The following is a 23,108-nucleotide window of genomic DNA, read 5'->3' on the forward strand; positions in this document are numbered from 1 at the left end:
TTTTCTTCATAAACTAAGGTGGGAGGCTTTTCGGTTATGGTGTTTACCTCAAGGCGCGGCGCTTTCCAAGCGGACTTTGATTCAGCTCGAATCATCTCCACATAACATCGTTGGGCGACCAACTGATCTCCGCGGACTTCTCCCACCTTGTCCTCCACGGGGAATTTGATCTTCTGACAGAAAGTTGAGACGACCGCCTGGAACTCGTTGAGAGTCGGTCGTCCCAGTATCACGTTGTAGGCGGAGGGGGCATTGACCACGATGAAGTTAGTGGTCCGCGTCCTTCGAAGCGGCTCTTCTCCTAGCGAGATGGCCAACCTGGTTTGCCCGACTGGCAGAACCTCATTGCAAGTAAATCCATACAGCGGGGTTGTCATGGGCAGCAGTTCCGCCTGATCGATTTGCAGTTGATCGAACGCCTTCCTGAAAATAATGTTGACTGAGCTACCTGTATCAATGAATATGCGGTGAATAGTATAGTTTGCTATTACCACTCGGATGATGAGTGTGTCGTTGTGCAACACTTCAACTCCTTCCAGGTCTATGGGCCCGAAGCTGATCTCGGGGCTGTGCCTGCTCCTGAATGCATCCCACTGCATGGATCCTTAGCTGCCGAGCGTGCGACTTTCAGGCCCGGTTTGAGTCACCACCTGTTGGTCCATCAGCAATGATGCTGATATCGCCCCGAGCAGTGTTGCTCCTGTTTTCTTCCTCCCGAGAGGACGGTCTCATTCGCTCCCGCGAGACTCGGGGATTGACCCTCAGCTGATGATGATGTTGCCGTTCGGAGGACTCCCTAGCCACCCGTCGTCCGGTACTCTGGTGTCGATGGCGTCGATCGGGCGAAGGTGATCGACGTCGATAGCTTCTCGGCGTTGGGTGAGCAATGGAGCCGAGACTCCGATAATCACGGGTGTTATGGGTTGCTGACTGGTGAAGCGAATAAAACATGGGAGTCCATACCTTTCCTTTTTGCTTGGGCCGATCAACCGCCACATGTTGGACAGCATGCGGCCTTGTTTCCTGATGAGGGTGCGTTCCCTCATCGCGGGGTCCTCTTGGTGGCTGATGGTTGGCCGGCGATCTCCGCTCGGCCGGAGTTGAAGACTCGGACGGGGCTTCTTTTCTCCTGGTCGCCTGAGCTTCTTCCATGTTGATATATTCGTTTACCTTCTTCAGCATATGGTCGTAGTCACGGGGCGGCTTTCGGATGAGCGAGCAGAAGAAATCCCTGTCGACTAAGCCCTGAGTGAAGGCATGCATCATTATTTCGGATGAGACCATGGGGATATCCATTGCTGCCTGGTTGAAATGCTGGATGTAGGCTCAGAGGATCTCTCTCGACCCTTGCTTCATAGAAAATAAGCTGACGCTGGTCTTCTGATAGCGTCGGCTGCTAGCGAAGTGGTGGAGGAATGCCGTTTGGAAGTCTTTGAAACTCCAAATTGACCCATCCGGCAGTCTTCGGAACCAATGTTGGGCTGAGCTGGACAGCGTGGTAAGGAAGACTCGGCACTTAACCCCGTCAGTATATTGGTGGAGAGTAGCGACATTGTCGAACTTACCGAGATGGTCCTCTGGGTTGGTTATGCTGCTGTACTCCCCGATCGCCAGTGGGGCGTAGTGCCTTGGGAGCGGGTCCTGCAAGATTGCTTCAGAAAATTGACGATTAATCCACTCGGGAGATGACTCGGTATGAGGTGCCTTGCCCTTTTTAACATCCCGGGCGGGGGCTTCATCAGATGACCCTTGGTTGGCTTGAGCTAGCTCGGACGGAGTTTGGAACAGGGCCTGATGGAATGGAATAGGGGCAGGCGGCGTGTGTCCTGGTGTGTCGGTCTGACCTTTATTCTGTTCCTAAGTGGAGTATTGCTCCGGCCGATCTTCTTGAGCCGCTTGGCCGCTCGATGCCGAGGTCGCCTGCTGCGCCATACGCTCAGCTAACGCTTTTTGCTGTTGCTGCTCCACTATTTTTGCTGCTCTCGCCTTGATAAGAGCGTCGAGCTCCTCTTGAGAGAGCGTCACGGCGTGTGTTCATCCAGCTCCTTCCATCTTCTCTGCTCGGATTCAGGTGTGTTCCCACAGACGGCGCTAATTTGATCATGTCCGAGAGTCGAGTCAACGGACGCTAGGGACGTGGCGCTCTATGCTATCTTCGGACGACCTCCAAGATGAAGTGGACTCCCGGCGAACCTACAATAAAGCCGAGCCGGGAAGGGGTTGTTGGGACCTTTGTGTCCGCTAGAGGGGGGTGAATAGCGTTTCGTTGCGCTTGTCGGTTGCTTCGTCTTGATGATGTGCAGCGGAAATAAACACAAGACACACACAACGCTAACAACTAGGATTTACTTGGTATCCACCTCAAGAAGAGGTGACTAATCCAAGGATCCACACACGACATGCTATCTCCACTATGGAACACTCCTTCTCGGTTGCAGCCGGAGGCGGAGAAGCGTCGTACAAACTCACACAACAACACACATAAAAATACAAGAAGAGAGTACAAGATACAAATGAAAACACTATTTCTTCTTGCTTACTTGTAGCTTGTTGTTGCCACTTGAACCTTAGAGAAGCCCCTCCAAGTGCCTTCAGGACTGGCACTGAAAGTCAGAGAAAGCGCTGTGAAGATCGCACACAAATCGCAGATGAAGCTCGCAAAGAACTATGGAGAAAACGCTCCGCCAAGGCTTTAAGCAGTGCTCCCAATCGATCCAATCCATCTCCAATTGATTGTCACATCAGCACCTAGCAATCCCAGCCATCCATCGCCTGACACCTGCGCAACGGTCACTTCCCAATCGATCGACCGATCGATTGGGACTGCCTGCATCGACCGACTGATCGATTCAGAGCCTTTCTGTGCTCTCACATCCACGCGAGAGCTTCTGCTGCCCAATCGATCGACTGATCGATTGACAACTCCCATTCGATTGCCCGATCGATTGGGATAGCTTCTGTGCTCGCGATTTCCTGACCCCAATCGATCGGCCGATCGATTGGGCCATTCCAACAATCGCAGCACACTCCAATCGATCGGCTGATCGATTGGAGCCTGTTCAATCGATCGCCCGATCGATTGAACATCCTGGACTTGACTCAAACTCAAGTCCAGCTTCCCAAACCCAACTCTCGGTCAACCATTTACACGCCTAGCATTTGGCTACTCCCGACCAACCTCGAACTAGCCTTCTAGCCTCCTCCATCAGCCTTGCGTCCCTCGGATATCTCCCCATCCTTCACGCCTTGCCTTCTGGAGCTTCCATTGACCTCATCCTAGTTGTCAGGTTCTCCTCGCTAAGTCACACTAGGACTTACCTTGCCAAGACCACATGCTTGGACATACAACCTTTGCCTAGATCACACTTGGACTTTCCAATTGCCTGGTTCCTCACCAGGAGTTTCCTTTTGCCAATATCACACTTGGACTTTCCAATTGCCTGGTTCCTCACCAGGAGTTTCCTTTTGCCAATATCACACTTGGACTTTCCAATTGCCTGGCTCCTCACCAGGACTTTCTAATTACCTGATCTCACTTATCAGGACTTTCACCTCCAAGTCTGGTCAACACTGACCTACTTGGATTTTCACTCTTGCCAACCTTCCTATTGGACTTACCTTTACCTAATCTCTAATTAGAACTTTCCCAGTCAAGTCTCCTGTCAACCTTGACCTACTTGACTTCTCTCTTGCCTAACCTCTAGTTAGGACTTTCCAGATGCCTAAACTCCAGTTAGGACTTTCCCATTGCCTAAACTCCAATTAGGACTTACCCGGTCAAGTCTCCGGTCAACACTGACCCACTTGACTTGTCTTTTCATCAACTTGGTCAATCCCTTGACCATCTCCACAATCGGACGATTGCTCCAGCAATCTCCATATATTATTAAACATCAAAACTCAAACTCCGACTCAAGATCGACTCAACTCAAGCTTAGTCAAACTGGTCAAATATGACCTAGGGAAATTGCCCCAACAATCTCCCCCTTTTTGATGTTTGACAATTCTTCTAAGTTAGGCTAAATTCCATAGCCTTAATCTCTTCTCTATACCAAGGCTAAATCCCATAGCCTTAATCTCTTCTCTATACCAAGGCTAAATCCCATAGCCTTAATCCTCTCATGACAAAACATGAATGAAAGTTTCCTTCATTCTCCCCCTTTCCTAGAGGGCAAACTCCCTCTACTTGGGACGAAGGCATAACTTAACCTTCCATTCTCCCCCTTTGTCACACATCAAATCAGAAAACAAACTCTTCTCCATAAGAGTTAACTCTTCATTGTTTACAACCTCACATGTTGTTAACAATCCCACAATGAAGATCTCATAGTCTTCATTGCCGCCAAAGCTCCCGTTGAACTCTACTTCACTTCACAATGCTCATCCTAGAGCATGCATCAACTTCCCAATGACACTCCCATTCATTGCATTCAATGCTCCCCTTGAGCAGTAATCTTCTTCTCAATGCTCATCCAAGAGCATGTTTCACTTTACCAATGAAGGTCCGATCCCCTTCATTAACCCAATACTCCCCCTTGAGCCGTAATCTACTCCATAATGCTCGTCCGAGAGCATTTATCATCCTAGCAATGAAGATAACCAATCTTCCATTGCTCCCCAATACTTGACCCTGAGTATTAATTCATCATGAAGGTTTAACCCACCTTCCAAGGTCTTTGAAAAGATTTTTATGTTTTCTAAGAGTAACTTCCCCTAAAAACATGGTCAAATTTCTATCATTGCACCAACAATGACTTGGGGTTTCTAAATAATTAGGAAAACCAAAACTCGAAGTTTTGAGGTTCAAAATTCAATAAAGAAGCTAAACCTCAACCTAAAGTTCACCTAAGTCTATCTTAACCAATCCATACTTGCTTTCGACATGAAAACTCCCCCTAAATGGATACAAGTGTATGCCAAAAGGGTTAGGAATGGTTAATGGCCCTTGAAAACTAAAACTTAAAGTTTTAAGGTTCCAAAATTTAGAATTGAAACTAAATCTTATCCTAAACTTCACTTTGATTTCTTTTAACCAATCCATACTTGTTTTAATCATGAAAACTCCCCCTAAATGTCTACAAATATATTCCAAGGGGTTTGGAATGGTTATTGGGACTCGAAGTGACTTGAAGTGCTGAAATTAGGCTTTTCAGGCCAAAATCAGACTTCCCAATCGATTGAAGTTGGGACTCAATAGATTGAAATCACTTCAATCGATCCATTGATCGATTCCGCAAGCTACTGCTCGCAGAAATACCCTCTGAATATATCCACTGATCGATCCAGCCTGGGTCAATCGATTGGCTGATCGATTCAATACCCTTTTGTTCACGGGAAATAGCTTCCCAATCGATCGGCTGATCGATCGAACCCATCCCAATCGATCGGCTGATCGATTGGGTTTCTGATTTCCTGAAATTCAATTTCAGCGAAATTCAGAAACTCCCCAAAAATTCTATAAACTTCTAAAAATCATGAAAATTTATGTAGACATTATTTAGGGTATACTTTATCAAGGAAAAATAGTTTTCTATGAAAATACTTCTTATTCTCAAAGATTGACATAAATTTGAAAACTTGTAAAAACTTTAGTGTTTTCTTCAAGTTTGTGTCTAACTATTCAATAATGATCACTATCAAAAGATAATCTTCACCAAGATTTTCCAAAAGCATTTTAAAAGATTTTCAAAACCAATATCCAACCATATTCTTTGGGCTCAATGCACGTGACTCGTACATTAGCTTTTCCAATGATTGGAAGACACATAACTATGTGTTTTGATGAACCTAAAACTCAACAAGATGCACTAAATCAACATCTTGAGTTTTGTTCACTATCCTAACATCTCACTTGTATCTAATGTGTACTAAAATACATACAAGTCACCTTATGATTCTCTGTGAGATGTATATTTGGTTTTGCTCTAAACTAAGGGATCATGCATATCTATCTAGGCATTAAGAGACTTATGATCATCCACCTAGGATGTCATTTGGTATAATCCCACTTGTTGGGATATTTACCATTCTTAATAAATATCTTTTATTCTTAATTATAAGGAAATTAACATAATGCATGATGATCAATGACATACATCAAAATAAGTAATTTTCAAAAGAAAAGCATGTTATAGCTACATGATGTATGTATGACATGACATGGTATTTTTTATATTTTTCATAATAAAAATGAATGCAACACATGATGTCATGACATATGATAGGAAATCAAACATGGCATTTTAGCATAAATAAAATATCTCTAGATAGGCTATCTAAGCATCCTTAATCCTATGCTAAACCTTAAAATTTAATCCTAAATTGCCCATTTCTTGAAGAAATGTCAAAATCCAACTTGACATTTCTTTTACCCTTTTCTATTTGTGCCAATTGAGATTAAAAATTCAATCCTCAAATTTTTTGTTTGACACAAATTACTCCTCTTAAGGATTAAATGTTGAGACTTAAGATTTAGATTTGCCCTTAGTTCCTTAACATACTAATATCTCAACTAGACATTTCTTATCCTTTCTCCAAGTGTGCCAACTTACCTTTGATGTGATTCCTCAAGGTTTAGCACAACTTATTCTTCCAAAAAGTAATTAATTTGATTAAGATTTAAATTTTCCCTTAACCCCTCAATAGAATACCAAATTTTCAACTTGGTATTTCTTTTTGCATTTGTGCCAATTTAAATTTAAGTCCAATTCCTCAAGGTTTGACACATTTTACTTTTCCAAAGAGTAAACATCTTGCATTAGGACTTAGATTTTCCTTTAATTACCCTAAGACTTTCCCAATTGTGCCAAGTTAAATTAAATCTAATTTTCTTAGGTTTTGGCACATGTTACTCTTTCCAAGAGTAACAATTCGGATTAAGGTTTACATTTCCCTTAAATCCATAAGAGAATGCCGAATTCACAATTTGGCATTTCTTTTGCTTCTCTCAAGTGTGTCAATTTAACCTAATTTTAAATCCTCACACTTGACACCTTTTTGCCCTTCAAGGCTTAATCACATTTGATTAAAGCATGAGTTTTCTCTTAATTCCTTAAGAAAGTATCAAAATTCTAACTCAATTTTTCTTATACTTTTCTTAAGTATGCCAATTTAGATTAAGTTCAACTCTTCAAATTTTGGCACATATATCACTCTTTCAAAGAGTAACCCTATAATCATTTTCTTTTTCGAAGGTTAGCAATAACCTTGAAAATGCCCTCAAGTGTCAACTTTCCCAAGGTTGGGTTAACTACCTTTCCAAAAATGAGTTGACACTCTCTAAACCCATCTAGGGTGTAGAGAATATGCTCCTAGGAACCCAAAACCTATTGGCGCTCCTTGGATGCTCTAGGTACTCACTAGGGATGACTTCCCTAGATACCTTTCTAAGGACCTTTCTAGGCTTCTTAGAAGCCTTGGTCACTTCTACTAGGTCAACTCTAGGGATTGCTTCCCTTGTAACCTTTTTTGTGACTTTATTAGGCCTTTTTGGAGCCTTAGTCACCTTTACTAGATCAACTTTAGGGATAGCCTCCCTTGTGACCTTCTTTGTGACTTTGTTAGACTTCTTAGAAGTCTTGGTCACATTGGTCTTGCCAAAAGACCCTTTAGGGATTCCTTCCCTAGTATCTTTGACTTGATCTCTAAACCTAGGGTTGGTCCCATAGCTATATGGAACTCTATGAAAGGAAGTTACATCCTTCTTGGCTTTAGGTTTGTATCCTAAACCTCTATAGCCATTGGATGACTCTTGTCTAGACTTTCCTAGGTTAAGCTCATTTTGACCCTTAAGCATATTTTCCATTTTTGCTAGGGTTCTTTCTAAGTTATCAAGTCTTAATCTCAAGACTTGGTTCTCCATCATTAAATCCATAGATTTGGATTTTTCTTGACTCCTATGAGCATTGCTAGCCTTAGGCTTATATCTAAAATCCTTAGAATTGTTGCCTAAGTAGTTATCTACCTTCCTAGCCTTAGGTATGGTAGATCTAGCATAAGGAGGTATGTATTTTCCCTTAAAGCTATCATGCTTTTTATTTTCATGATAATTTGCATTAAAATGATAAGAATTATTTCTAACATGCATTTTATCATGACTCAAAGGAATTGCACTATTAAAAGTTACCTTGGGTTTGCTCTTAGAAGCTCTCCCTTGATTTGTGCTTCCTCCTTTGACTTTAACCGACTTCTTCCCCTTTGGACATTGACTTCGATAATGTCCATTTTGGTTGCACAAGAAACACACAATGTGTTCCTTGCTTCTCTTTGTTGTGGGGATTGTCTCCTTGAGCTTTTCTTTGCCTTTTGTTGCTACTTGCCCCTTCTTCTTGGCCAATTTGGGGTATTTGCTCTTGTAGTGCCTATGCTCCCTACACTGAAAGCAAATGATATGATTTTTATCTTTAATAATTGAAATCTTTATACCTTTGCTTGTAGGGTTGATGCTTGATTCTCCATTTGATGTAGCTTGCATTGTGGAGGTTGCATCATCTTCTTCTTCTCCTTTTGAGGATGCGGGTGCTTCCACCTCTTCAGCCCTTGAGGATGTGGATGCTTCCACCTCTTCCTCTCTTGAAGATGTAGAAGATCTCTCATCTTCTTCCTTCTCCTCCTCTTCCTTCTTCTCCTCGAATGTTGACCTCTCGTCAACATCGGACTGCATCTTTTCTTCCTCCTCTTCTTCGGATGTTGACCTCGTGTCAACATCGGATTGGTCCTTCTCTTCTTGGACCAATGAGCCCTTCTCCTTGGGATCTTCCACTCCTTGGACTTGTGTAGGGTCTTCATGATAGGCAATGATCTTTTTACAAAGATCACTTGCATTTGTGGTTTCACCTACACTCAACAAAATATTAGAAGGTAGTAAATTATGTAAAATTCTCGTTACCTCATTGTCCGCCTCCGATTGCTCTCGTTGCTCTTCGGTCCAATGCCAAGATCGGAGGCGTTTACCCTTCTTGTCCGTAGGAGCTTCAAATGGGTCACTCAAAATAACCCATTGGTTCCAATCCATTTGGAACTATGTCTCCAGCCGATTCCTCCGAAAGGCGAAGTCTTCCTTGTCGTATGGAGGAGGAATCCGGATGCCCCATCCAAGTGGACCTCCCAAGTCTATCTTCTTCTTCCTCTAGCTTCTTGCTCTCTTGGCGGTTAATCCGTAGAAGAGCGACCTCGCTCTGATACCAATTGTTGGGACTTTTGTGTCTGCTAGAGGGGGGGAGGGGTGAATAGCGTTTCGTCACGCTTGTCGGTTGCTTCGTCTTGATGATGTGCAGCGGAAATAAACACAAGACACACACAACGCTAACAACTAGGATTTACTTGGTATCCACCTCAAGAAGATGTGACTAATCTAAGGATCCACACACGACATGCTATCTCCACTATGAAACACTCCTTCTCGGTCGTAGCCGGAGGCGGAGAAACCTAGTACAAACTCACACAACAACACACACAAAAATACAAGAAGAGAGTACAAGATACAAATGAAAACACTACTTCTTCTTGCTTACTTGTAGTTTGTTGTTGCCTCTTGAACCTTGGAGAAGCCCCTCCAAGTGCCTTCAAGGCTGGCAGTGAAAGTCGGAGAAAGCGCTGTGAAGATCGCACACAAATCGCAGATGAAACTCGCAAAGAACTGCGGAGAAAATGCTCCGCCAAGGCTTTAAACAGTGCTCCCAATCGATCCAATCAATCCCCAATCGATTGCCATGTCCGCACCCAGCAATCCCAGCCGTCCATCGCTTGCAACCTGCGCAACGGTCACTTCCCAATCGATCAACCGATCGATTGGGATTGCCTGAATCGATCGGCCGATTGATTCAGAGCCTTTCTGTGCTGTCGCATCCGCGCGAGAGCTTCTGCTGCCCAATCGATTGACCGATCGATTGGTAGCTCCCAATCGATCGACCGATCGATTGGTAGCTCCCAATCGATCGCCCGATCGATTGGGCGAGCTTCTGTGCTCGTGATTTCCTGACTCCAATCGATCGGTCGATCAATTGGGCCATTCCAACAATCGCAGCACACTCCAATCGATCGACTAATCGATTGGAGCCTGTTCAATCGATCGCCCGATCGATTGAACACCCTGGACTTGACTCAAACATAAGTTCAGCTTCCCAAACCCAACTCTCGGTCAAGCGTGACCTATTGGGTTTACACGCCTAGCATTTGGCTACTCCCGACCAACCTCGAACTAGCCTTCTAGCCTCCTCCATCAGTCTTGTGTCTCTCGGATATCTCCCCATCCTTCACAGCTTGCCTTCTGGAGCTTCCATCGGCCTCATCCTAGTTGTCGGGTTCTCCTCGTCAAGTCACACTAGGACATACCTTGCCAAGACCACATGCTTGGACTTACAACCTTTGCCAAGATCACATTTGGACTTTCCAATTGCCTGGTTCCTCACCAGGAGTTTCCTTTTGCCAATATCACACTTGGACTTTCCAATTGCCTGGCTCCTCACCAGGACTTTCCAATTGCCTGATCTCACTTATCAGGACTTTCACCACCAAGTCTGGTCAACACTGACCTACTTGGATTTTCACTCTTGCCAACCTTCCTTTTGGACTTACCTTTGCTTAATCTTCAATTAGGACTTTCCCAGTCAAGTCTCATGTCAAACTTGACCTACTTGACTTCTCTCTTGCCTAACCTCTAGTTAGGACTTTTCCAGATGCCTAAACTCCAGTTAGGACTTACCTGGTCAAGTCTCCGGTCAACACTGACCCACTTGACTTGTCTTTTCATCAACCTGGTCAATCCCTTGACCATCTCCACAATCGGATGATTGCTCCAGCAATCTCCATATATGGTCAAACATCAAAACTCAAACCCCGATTCAAGCTTGACTCAACTCAAGCTTAGTTAAACTGGTCAAACATGACCTAGGGAAATTGCCCCAACAGGGGTTCCCGGCGACGACCCTCCGACGCTCAAGTCAGACAACGACGAGATGAAGCAGAAGCATAGTAACGAGACTGTGGCTATAGTGAAGAATATCGCATACCTCCGTCGAAGTATGGGGGGCCTTATATAGGGTCCTAGGGAGGCGCGTGCATGCTTCTCAAGACGTGCACGCTTCCCAAAGCGTTCCTCAGAATGGCTATGTCAGAAAAGTGTGCCTGACGCCATACCGTAACCGTCCGAACATATCTCTGACATGACAGTGGAAACTTCCACCGTACGATTCTCTGTCCGGTCCAGCCGCCGACCATGCTGTCCGTCGGCGACACCTGGCTCGAGAAGGATATCACCAGCTGTCTGCCTCCTTTGCCCTCTTTTGCGCTTTTTGTCTGTTTCTGGGCCGAGCGGGAGGGCCGCTCGGCCACCCCGGCGGTCGGGCGTAAAGGCGTGCCGGACCGAGCGGGAAGGCCCCTCGGGCACATACTCGGACGAGAATGCGCCCTTAGTTGATTTGCAGCTCAGCCGAGCGGACGGGCCGCTCGGCGCAGCAATTCCTCTATACGGGCAAATCATGAGCGTCGGAAGTCCGACCCATGGTCGAGCTATCTTCGCGCCGGCCCTGGCACTATCCTGGCCGAGCGACCATGGGACATCTCCGATCAACAAGACCCTTAGGTTGATCCTCTTGACTTTGACCCTCATGTGTCATTGACCTCTACCTATATAGATCCCCCTATGCTTACTACCGGATCAATCTCTATTATTCATTATCCTTCAATTTTAATTTCATCCTCATCCACAGCTCATTCCTAATTCAAAAACTAGTTAGTATTCATAACTCATTCACGATTTGAAGCTTAGTTTATTTCTTTACATTTTGAGTGCTCTTTCTTGTGATTTTATTTTCTCATTATCATCGCATACATAATTTTCCCCATCGTATCTTTCCACAATCATCAATTTTTCCTTTATTTTCATTTGTTCTCATATTTTAATCAAAATCTCATGCCTTACCATCATCTTGGCCTTGCTATTGAAAAAGTTTTAAAAAAAAATCAATGTAATTTAACAATAATAACAAAATCGAGCAAAACTTAAAAAAAATAGAAAAAAAAGGAGGGAAGAGATAGAAAGTGGGGGAAAAGTGGAGATTAAAAAAATATATAGGAAAAATATTGATGTAAAAAATAGCATAGTGAATTTATGTTATTCGCCTTGCAATATTGCAATGGGTACTTATGACATTACGATGAAGATTTTATTGACTCTATCTTATTGCTTTCATTCGCATGCTCCGTCCGAGGCATCACTATCTTTAGCTCATCACAGTGACAATGAGTTTCATGATTTGCCCTTTAATTACCTTGTCACATACCTTAAATTTCATGATTTGCTCTTTAATCTATTTACTCTTCTGAAAAAGATTTTTTTGTTTATCACTTTATATTCCTACATTAGAATGAATCATTCCTCTTATATCACTTTGGAAGAATATTTCCATCCTCGGGTTCCATTGAAAAAATCTGTCAAATTCAAAGGGCGACGGGAATAGGATGTCATATCCAAAGCCTCTCCGACCTCCATTGCAATTTTGACATCTCTTGCTCCCTGAGTGATTAATCCAATGAAACCATTTATAGATATCAAAGAACTCAACATTCTAACTCTTTCTTCTTTCTTTAGCATTGTGCTTGATTTGGGAGGTAATCAGAGTGTCATGTTGATAAGCAGATCAACAGTCCTACTAAAGTGGCTATCAAAGTTAGGAGAAAGTCTAGCCATTCCCGGAGTTTGTATGGCCTCAACTACCATTTAGTCCTCAACTCCATGACTCTCCCGACCCATGTTGTTTGTCTCCGAGCTGCCTCTTGACTCGACAGCAGCCCGACTCCATGAAGTTCCCAATCCTAGGTCATCCATCTCCGAGCACTCTCCAAACTTGGGGGCGCCCCAACTCCATGACGCTCTCGACCGAAGATAATGTCGCTAATTATTTTAGAAAGTGGATAACGATCGTGCATATCTCAATATTTTGGATTATTTCAGAAAGTGGATAATGATTGCGTAGATCTCGAGATTTCAGATTATTTCAGAAAGTAAATAATGATCACACGGATCTTGGGACACATAAAATATGATGATCAGTCATTACTCTATAAAAGATAGCCCTCTTTGACAGGCATAGGTACACGAACATACGCATCCACAAACCCTAATTATTCTTGGTTCTTCCTCACCCGTTGAAAAAAACTAACTTAAGCGTCGAATTGACTGTGTTGGGGAACACTCCCCCCACCCCCACGACAGTCATTCTAACCCTCCTTTCATCTTCCCCCTTCTAGGCTTCATCAGATCACCCCACCAATCTTCGTTGTCAATAGGCGATTAGGGACCAAGGTGGCCTCTACGCCTACTCACTAGTAGTTCATTCATTGGTATTCAACGCAGGATCAAATTGGCGCTGTCTGTGGAAACACTGAGTTAAAATTTGAGTTGAGAAGTTCAGATGGATGACACCGGAAGACCCAAAAGCATCACCCTGGTAACGGAGGATTTTGACAAGTTGGTAGCAATAATGGTATAGATAGTATTGCAAGGGCAAGCCCAATAGTCATTCTCGTCGGGAACTAATCCCCCCACCAAACCACCACCTCGGTCAGACAAAGTGATGTCGGTGCATTATCAGAGGACACCCTAGCCCATATGAACATTGTAGAGTGTTCCCCACTTTGATTGATATATCAGTCGTGAGGGAATTTTTTATGGAATCTTTGGGAGAGACCCCCCATCGGGATATTCTGAAGGGAATGACTGTTATATTTAAAAGTGTCCTAAGACAATTGTCTTAGAAGTTGTATTATTTATTTGATAAATAAATCACTATTTAGGTGTATATTCTCTATGCATATGATTTGATTTTAAACTCAGCTAATGAAGTTAACAATACAATGTATAGCATAAGAGAGATTGTGATTGGATCACAATTAGTATGTATCTTATCATGTATAATTATGTACGTATTAAAATATTTCCTAGTCAATGAATTGATGAAATTGAATATCATCGATTCTGTATTACTAACATATGTTATGCTCCTTAGTTTATCCAAGTAGACGGTCCTCACTGACTAGAAACATTGGGATGTTGAGAGTTAGCATATTGATGCTGGTTAAGAGTAACAAGTTCATTGAATGTGACCTGTTATAAGACTTCATGTGGTTCTATACATGTTGACAAAGATCTCATTGCGGCTTGAGTGCAAATTTCTTTAGACTTGAGGTATTCAAGTCATCTTGGTCATGGAGGCTTATACTTTGACATCTTGGCAATCATCTCCTAGGAGATGCAAGTCTTGGGATAATTGGGTATAAGTTAATAAGTGTGAAGGTGTTTGAATCATCGATAAAGGATTCACCACTCTTTTTATAAGGAGATGTATACCATACAACCTCTTGTCAGAATTATTACTCATAAGTATTTGGTCAAAGCATAACATGTCAAAAGGATGGTCTTCTTGGACATGTATTTGAATAATTTGAAATCATAGAACAAGGAACTATTATTTGGGATAAGAGTGATATAGTCAGCCTAGTGGAGACTAACACATAGATCATGTCTTAAATCAAGTAGGTATAATATAAGTGAAAGGAACATACACACTGATAACTCTAGCTACTAAAGGATTCAGAATTAGTTCTGTGATCAACTATGATTTTTTAATCAAATTGGGATCATAATATATTACTATATATCATTCATGATTGATTTATAATTAATGATTAATTATGAACGGCTAATATAACCTAGAATCTATTTAAAATACATTGAATTATTACTTGGACGAGTTGCTCATGGCGGCGCCCTTCCTACCATAACTATATCTATATATGTCCTTTACATTGAAGAGTCTCTGATAGCTCCCAAATCCTTCTACTTTAGTCAATCCTCCTTTGGAGACCTAGCTGCATATCAAGGGTCCCTCAAAAGCTGTTGCTTCCTATTGGATTCTTGTTGGTTTACTTTTCCAACAGTAGCCTTTGCCCATTTAGCCAATGAGTTTTCAAGGACCCATTGAGATCCCTCAACATTGGTAAACTAGACAAAACCAAAGACTTTCCAAAAAGCCTATACTTTACGATGTACGCATCTATCATTGGTTCTAACCCATTGAAGTAGTCATGCAGGTTGCCACCATCGTTCTCTATGCCACATTGTAGATGAAGATCTTGTGTCCAACTTCTTTAAATGTGCTAGTCTCCTGTACTCCTTCGGTCTTCACGACGACCAAATCTTTCTCCTTCGTTCTCATCACATTCCAATTGGCTTCCTTGCTAAAGCAAGAGTTGTTATTGTCGATTGCACGCGACTGAAATCAAGGTGTCGTTCTTCAAACTGATTAGTGAACTTGTCGAGGGTTTTGTTCTACTGTTGCAACTCCTTCAAATTGATTGTTGTCATCGTTGTCACATTATTGTTGCCCTCCTTTGCTACCGCTACTTCCTAAAGTTCTTCCACCGCCTCAATACAACATTTTAATCAAGTAAAATTATATTTAAGTTAAAAATAATTTATTTATTTTCTTTCACTCAATTTAATTCATTGCATTGTATATTACACTATTACTATAACAACTAAGCCTAGGTCGACTATATAGATCATTTACTATTTCTGCTATTATATCATCATCTATATTTAAATAAATTTTATCTTATTTTATTATTATTAATCAAGTTTTTTTGTTTTCCTCTTTCTCGTTTGATATGTGTATTAGTCATAGTTTTACACCTAAGTAGGACATTTATTTGTCATCTAAGTGTGTGTTTGTATCATCTTAAACATGTCGCTCGAAATTTTTCCTTAATAGAAGCAATTCTGACTTTCTCTCGTCTCATTTCTTATTCTATGCATCCTTGTATATCTACACATATACGTTAACATGCTCATCTCTACAACTTTTATTTTCTGCTCATGTGCTCGAGTCATAGACTAACATTCAACGTCATATAACATAGCAAGTGTAACCGTAGTTTTATAGAATTTTTCTTTAAATTTTAGAGGTACTTTACGATCACGTAAAACACTTGACGTTAACCTCCATTTCAACCTTTCTGCTTGTATTTTATGTAAGACATCTCTCTCAATCCTACCATCATTTTGTAAAAAAGATCTTAAATATTTAAAGGTCTCAGTTCCATACAACTTTCGTCTTCTTTTCAACAATTATCTTATTACGTCTAATATTGCTAAACTTAAATTCTATATATTTTGTCTTTACTTTGCTAAACCTAAAATCTTTCATTTCTAGTATTTCTCGCCAAGATTCTAGTTTAACATTTACTCCTTCACGTGTCTAGTCTAATAAAATAATATCATCTACAAACAACATGCACTATGGTATTGTGTTTTAAATGTGTCTAGCGAGTTCATCCATGATTAGTATAAAAAGATAGAGAACCCTATTTTTATTGGAAATGTTTCAATTAATCCGTCTGAAGTCTTCACTCTGGTTGTTACTGTAGGATCGATGCACGCTAGAGGGGGGTAAATACTGCTTATGGCTTTTTCACGCTTTTTTAGAAAACATGATCAAGTAAAACGCAGCGGAAGAAAGAATGATGCCAACAAGTTTGACGACTCATACTCCAAGGCCCGCGATCATTGATCACTTTCGTTGGGCAATCCACTATCAGTTCGAATATTACAAAGATATTGAAGTACAACTTTGCAACAAGTAAAGTATACCGACAACTTTAGGATCTAGAGAGTGACGCTTTCGGTTGTCGAAGTTGTGTCACTCGATTGTCGGAGTTGCGTTGCTTGGTTGTCGTAGTCGCATCGCTTGATTGTCTGAGTCATGTCACGGAGTAGCAGGATTGTTCTTGGAGCAGCGCGTAGGAGAAAGATTGTGAAAATTAAGTATATGCAACCATCTGTTGGAGACCCTCTTTTATGGGTTATTGAAGGCGACTTCAATCCCATTGAAGGCACCTCTAGCTCGGATTTCTATCCCTAAATCTGCGGTGCCGATAAACTTCGATCACTTTCTGTGAACTTCATCCATTCGAAGGCACCTTCAAATTCCTGGAAGGCGCCTTCCATCCCTAGTCCAAGGCTCCTTCAAGCGTCTAGAAGGTGCCTTCAGCTCCCTTCTACGTAAAGCTTGAGCTAAGGCACTTGAGGCACCTCCAACAACCCCGGAGGCGCCTTGGACACTGTTCATCCGAGCATTTCTTTATGTATCTCCTTTCCTGCAAGGCATATTAGTCCACAAACAAAATATACTCTGCAAAACAAAGTTAGCATAATAAAATATGAATAATAAATTATTTGACAACCTCCAGACTGTCTGGTTCTGACTTTCAGATTTACTCGAAACCTTAGCTCGAACCGACAGCTACTATTCCCTCAATGGGGAATGCATCCTCACCTATTCCTCTTAGAAGAAATGCCCTTTTTGCCAGATCGGTCATCCAGACCGTCTAGACTTTTTCTTAGCATCCGAGACTTCAAGTCTTCATGCTGAACGTCTGCTCCACGACCCGTCTAGACTTCCACTTGGTCCGCGACCACCATGATTTTCACCTAGAGTCCCCAACTCTAGGATTTCACCCAAAGTGCTCGACTCGCCAAGACTTCGTCTAATCCCTTCGGATCAGGAATTCGTACCTAACCGCAACTAGGACTTTTCTTTACCTAGGGCTACCACCCCTAGGGTTTTTCACCTACCTAGAATTCACTAAGATTTTGTCTAAGAACACTTAGGACTTTCTTGTAAGCTTACTCACACTTGTTAAACCAACAAATAACCTTAACATTGAACCTTTTGCCATAATCAAAACTTAGATTCGATCATCTAGTGTTCCCTGCACCAACAATCTCCCCATTTTTTATTATGACAACCTGATTCAAAGCTAAGTAAAACATAATAATAATTACTGTAATGTAAAGAATTTAAGCATGAGCATAAGTAAAACAATTTGACATAATTGTAAAAAAAAACTCCCCCTTATGCTCCCCCTTTTATAAAAATTATATTTTATCTCTTAAATTTAATTTTTCTCTCCCCCTTTGACATACATAAAAAATCATTTTAAGTTTAGGGAGAGAAAAAAAACTTTAAATCTGAAGCTAGTATAATAATGTCCTTTGGTAGTAGGTTCTTATCTACAGTATATCAATTGGTTGAATTGATAGTGAGATATTGTAAAGAACACTACTCTTAAATATTCCTAGTCGAGCATTAATATACAAGGACAATATTAATGTGTTGAGACTAGCATGTAGGTCAACGAATGACTTAATCTCACAAGTCATGGATATGAGATATCAGGTTGACACATGGGTATATATTAGAGAATATATATTGAATGACCTGCCATGAAAATGTTTCATGGATCGTTATATGAGTGTCATAAACATTCTCATGTGACTATTGGTATGAATAGTCCTTAGACCTGAAGTCACTACGATTCCCTACATAAGGAGTTGTGTGCTTTGGTATCGATAAACGTCACCTGTAACAAGGTGAACTATAAAGTCGATCACTAGGTATGCAATAAGTTATGCGGAGGGATGTGAGTGATGTAGATGAGATATATCCCTTCAATATAACAGAAGCGATATCTGTGGGCCCCTTGATTAGTATGACACAAAGAAAACATGGTCATGATCAAATGAGTCAATATGAGATATTGAGCTTATTTGATTAAGTGTGTCTACTTAGAGATCAAGAAACACAAAGGTTGATAAGAGGATGACACAGTCTATGCCTCATTGATCAATCTAGATATCAAGCATAGAGGGACCAAGTCATACAAGATAATAGCCACGGAAAGGTTAGGTCGGATCTGGACTTTCTTGTCACTTGGATAGCAATGATGTCTTGCTAGATGCCACTCATTGCTTATGTATCTAAATGTTGATTTGGGTACATTGCCAACGTTACGAGAACCTATTGGGTCACACACAAAGAACAAGTAGATTTGGAGATGTATTCATATGATGAATAATTGGATTAAGTCTAATCTGAATTGGACTTATTGAGTTAGACTCAATTGGATCTAATTATTAGATCAAGTCCAATTCAAACTAGACTTGAGGAAGTCAATTCAAATTAATGAAATAGTGATTCATTGAATTTGAATTGCATGAGAATTAATTAAGTAAGACTCGATTGAATTAGACTTGAGTTAGACTCGAGTGAATTAGACTTGAGTTAGACTTAAGTGAGCTAAACTTGAGTTAGACTCAAGTGAATATGAAATGAGAGAGTATTCATTGAATTTTCGAAATTCAATGAATCACAATATTCAATTTTTGAAATTGAATATGAAAGGAGGAGTTTTCAAAATGGTCCTTAATGAAGAGTGAATACTAATTAAGATTCATTAATGGGATTAATGAGCATTAAGTGTTTTTCATTAGATGAAAATACTTAAACCATTTTTCTCTCATTTTTACTTACTTCTTCATTCTCTTTTCTCTTCTTCTTCCTCCCTTGGCCGAAATCACTCTTGGTTGCTAGCACAACTATATGTGATTTTTCTTCTCCATATTTGGCCGTTTGTAAGATAAACGGAGGAATACTTGTTCGTGTGGATACCGAAAGAGGCACGAACGCTTTGATCGTGCTGAGATTCGAGCAGTCGGGAGATCGAGTGCACGCTACAAAGGTATACTCTATCATGTTCTTAGATATAAACTTAGTATATTTTTCTTCTCCCTTCGCATGGATCTTCTGGAGGAAATATGTTTTTCTGCTGCACATTTGCGTGTTTAGCAACTTATTTCCTTACAGATTTGAACCTCCTCCTTTTCTTAATATACCAATGTAGGAGGCTTTTCCGTGATTGCGTTCACCTCCAAGAGCGGATTCTTTTAAGCACTCCTTGCCTCGTACTTGACCATCTCGACGTAGCATCGCCGAGCGACCAGTTGATCGCCTTTGACCTCGCCCACCCGGTCGTCTACCGAGAACTTGATTTTTTGGCAGTATGTAGATACCACGACTTGGAACTAGTTGAGGGACGGTTAGCCCAGGATAACGTTATAGGACGACGGTGCGTCCACCACGATGAACTTCGTAGTTCTGGTTCTCCTCAATAGTTCTTCCCCGAGCGAGATGGCTAATCGAGCTTATCAGAGCGGCAGTACTTTGTTTCCCGTGAAACCGTATAGCGGGGGCATCATGGGCAGCAACTCATTTCGATCAATTTACAATTGATCGAATGCTTTCTTGAAGATGATGTTCACCGAACTCCCTGCATCAACAAAAGTTCGGTGAATAGTATAATTAGCGATTACCGCTTGAATGATCACCGTGTCATTGTGAGGGATCTCCACTCCCTCTAAGTCACTGGGGTCGAAGCTGATCTGGGGCCCTTCGGCCTTTTCCTTGCTACATCCCACCGTGTGGATCTCCAGCCGCCGAACATATGACTTTCTGGCTCTATTGGAGTCATTGCCGGTCGGCCCCTCGGCGATCATGCCTATTTCCCCTCAGGATGCGTTGCTTCTGTTTTCTTCTTCCCGAGTGGAGGGTCTATTTTGCTCGGCCAAGACTCGGGAGGGATTGGTGTCATCCCTCCGCTGATGTTGATGGTGTCGATCGGGCACCCTTATTTCGTCCTCTCGCCGCTTAGTGGATTGATGTATTTGTCGTCGATCAGGAGAAGGAGATTGGCGACGATATCCTCTTGGAGCCGGTCAGCTGACGATTGGTGTTAGACCGCGGTAATCACGCATGTTGTGGGTCGTCGACTGGTGGAAAGAGCAGAACATCGACGCCCACACCTTGCCTTTTTCTGCCTTCTGCCGACCGGAAGCCACATGCTACACGACATGTGTCTTGGTCTCCTGGTGTGACCGTGCTCCTTCGACCTTCGGTCCTTTGGGCAGTTGATGGATGCTTGATGGTCGGCGCTCGGTCGACGTTCAGGGTTCAATCAATGCTTCTTTCCTTCTGGTCGCTTGGGCTTCTTCCACATTTATATATTCGTTGGCCTTCTTGAGCATGTGGTCAAAGTCCTTGAACGGCTTCCTGATGAGCGATCGGAAGAAATCTCCCTCGACGAGCCCCTGAGTGAAGGCGTTCATCATTGTCTCGGATGAGACCGAGGGGATGTCCATGGCTACTTGATTGAAACGTTGTATGTATGCTCGGAGCGTTTCTTTCGATCCTTTTTTTTTATGAAAGGTAAATTATATATCATCAAGGAAAGGTGTACAACCTATATGTCCTAGGATATCCAATCGGCTCTGACGAAGTGTCATATCCGGGTGGCTATCTGAGGTATGACCTCTAAGAAGCCCATGTACATACAATGTACTCTCACTGTACCATCCTCTCAAAATACATCCAGTCGCACATGCTCTCACTGTACCATCCTCCTAAATACAATCAACCTCCTGCACTCCACCGCACCGCACTAGTCTCTGTAGGTACCAAGAAGGCGCCGATATCATAGTGCTCCACCTCTATGCACCTGGTCTCATCAGTCCCCGCACTATACGATGTATCCCAGTGTTGTCCACGTCTCGCATCCCAATAGCAGAAGGCCCACTAGTATTTGCATCAGGAGTGTATCCGGCCCTAGCCACATCTCATCCTCGACCTCATCCACTGATATCCCCACATCCGCAGCAACCGTCCCTGAGTTCTTTCGATCCTTTCTTCAGGGAGAAGAGGCTGACGCTCGTCTTTTGATAGCGTCGGCTGCTGGTGAAGTGATGTAAGGAGGCAGCTCGGAAGTCCTTGAAGCTGTGTATAGATCCATTCAGCAATCTTCTAAACCAACGCTGCGCTGATCTAGAGAGGGTTGTGAGAAAGACTCAGCACTTCATTCCGTCTGTATACTGGTGTAGCGTGCTTCATTATCGAACCAATCCAGATGATCATCCAGATCGGTCGATCCGTTGTATGTCTCGATTGCTAGTGGATTATAGTGTCTGGGCAGAGGGTCTTGTAAGATCTCCTCGGAGAACTGCCGGTTGATCCGTTCAGGTGACGTGTTGCTTCAGGGCACCTTGCCTTTCCGTGCATCCCGAATGGGAGCATCATCCGAAGACAATCCCCGCTCTTGATTCGCCTGAGCTATCTCTAAGGGGGTTTGGAACAAGACGTGATGAAAGGGGATCGGCGTGGGCGTCGCTTCCCCCTGTGTATCGGTCGGCCTTCGGTTTTTCCCCTATACAGAGATTTTCTCTGCTCGGTCTTCCTGCCCCGCTCGTCTACCGGTCACCGATGTTGCAGGTTGTGGTGCTTGATGATCGGCTAACGCTTGTTGTTGCTACTGCTCGATCATCTTTGCCGCGCGAGCTTGAACGAGCATGTCAACTCTTCCTGGGTGAGTCCGGTGGTGAGTCGTCCAGCGTCCTCCATCTTCTCGGCTCGGATGCAGGTGACGTTTCCACAAATGACGCCAAATATGATCCTGTCTAATAGTCGAAGAGATGGAAAGTCGGGGATGTGGCACTCCCGCTGACCACCTATAGACTCCGCTCAGACTTGCAACACAAACTATGTCAGTGACGAGCCATGGAAGGGGTCTCCGGCATTGGCCTTCCGACGATCAAGTCAGTCACCGGCGATGAAGTGTAAAGTGGAGCAACAAGAAGACTATAGCACAAATAGTGAATATCGCATACCTCCGTTGATGCTTGGACTCTCCCCTTATATAGAGCTCCTGTAGCGCGTATGCACGCTCCCCGAGGTGAGCACATTTTTCAAAGTTCCCCTTAAAAGACTTATTAGTAAAGTGTTCCTGGCATAGTACCTTAACAGGCCAGACATATATCTGAAGTAACAGTGGAAGCTTCTGCCGTACGATCTTCTAGCTGCCCATGCCCGGTGTCGGCGGCACCAACTCCCAAAAGGATGTCGATGGATATCAGATAGAGTGTACTGCTAGGCCGAGCAGATTGGACATTCGGCACGCATTCCGTCGCTCTGGTGCCTCGTCTGGTCGGCCAGAACCTCACTATTCCTCAGTGTGTATCTACTCGACCGAAGGTCCACTTTGTCACTGCCGAGGCCTGCTGTTACGCCGAGCGGGGTAGCCGCTCTGCCGAAGTTGAACCCTGCCCATATCAAGCTTTGTTGTATGGCCGAGCGGAGGAGCCGCTCGGTTCGGCTTCTGCACATCGTCTCTATTAAGTGTCGGTCGTTTGAATTCTCTTCGTAGCGAAGGCAACGGCGGGTTGG

Source organism: Zingiber officinale, chromosome 2A, assembly GCF_018446385.1.
Source record: "Zingiber officinale cultivar Zhangliang chromosome 2A, Zo_v1.1, whole genome shotgun sequence".
Classification (NCBI taxonomy): domain Eukaryota; kingdom Viridiplantae; phylum Streptophyta; class Magnoliopsida; order Zingiberales; family Zingiberaceae; genus Zingiber; species Zingiber officinale.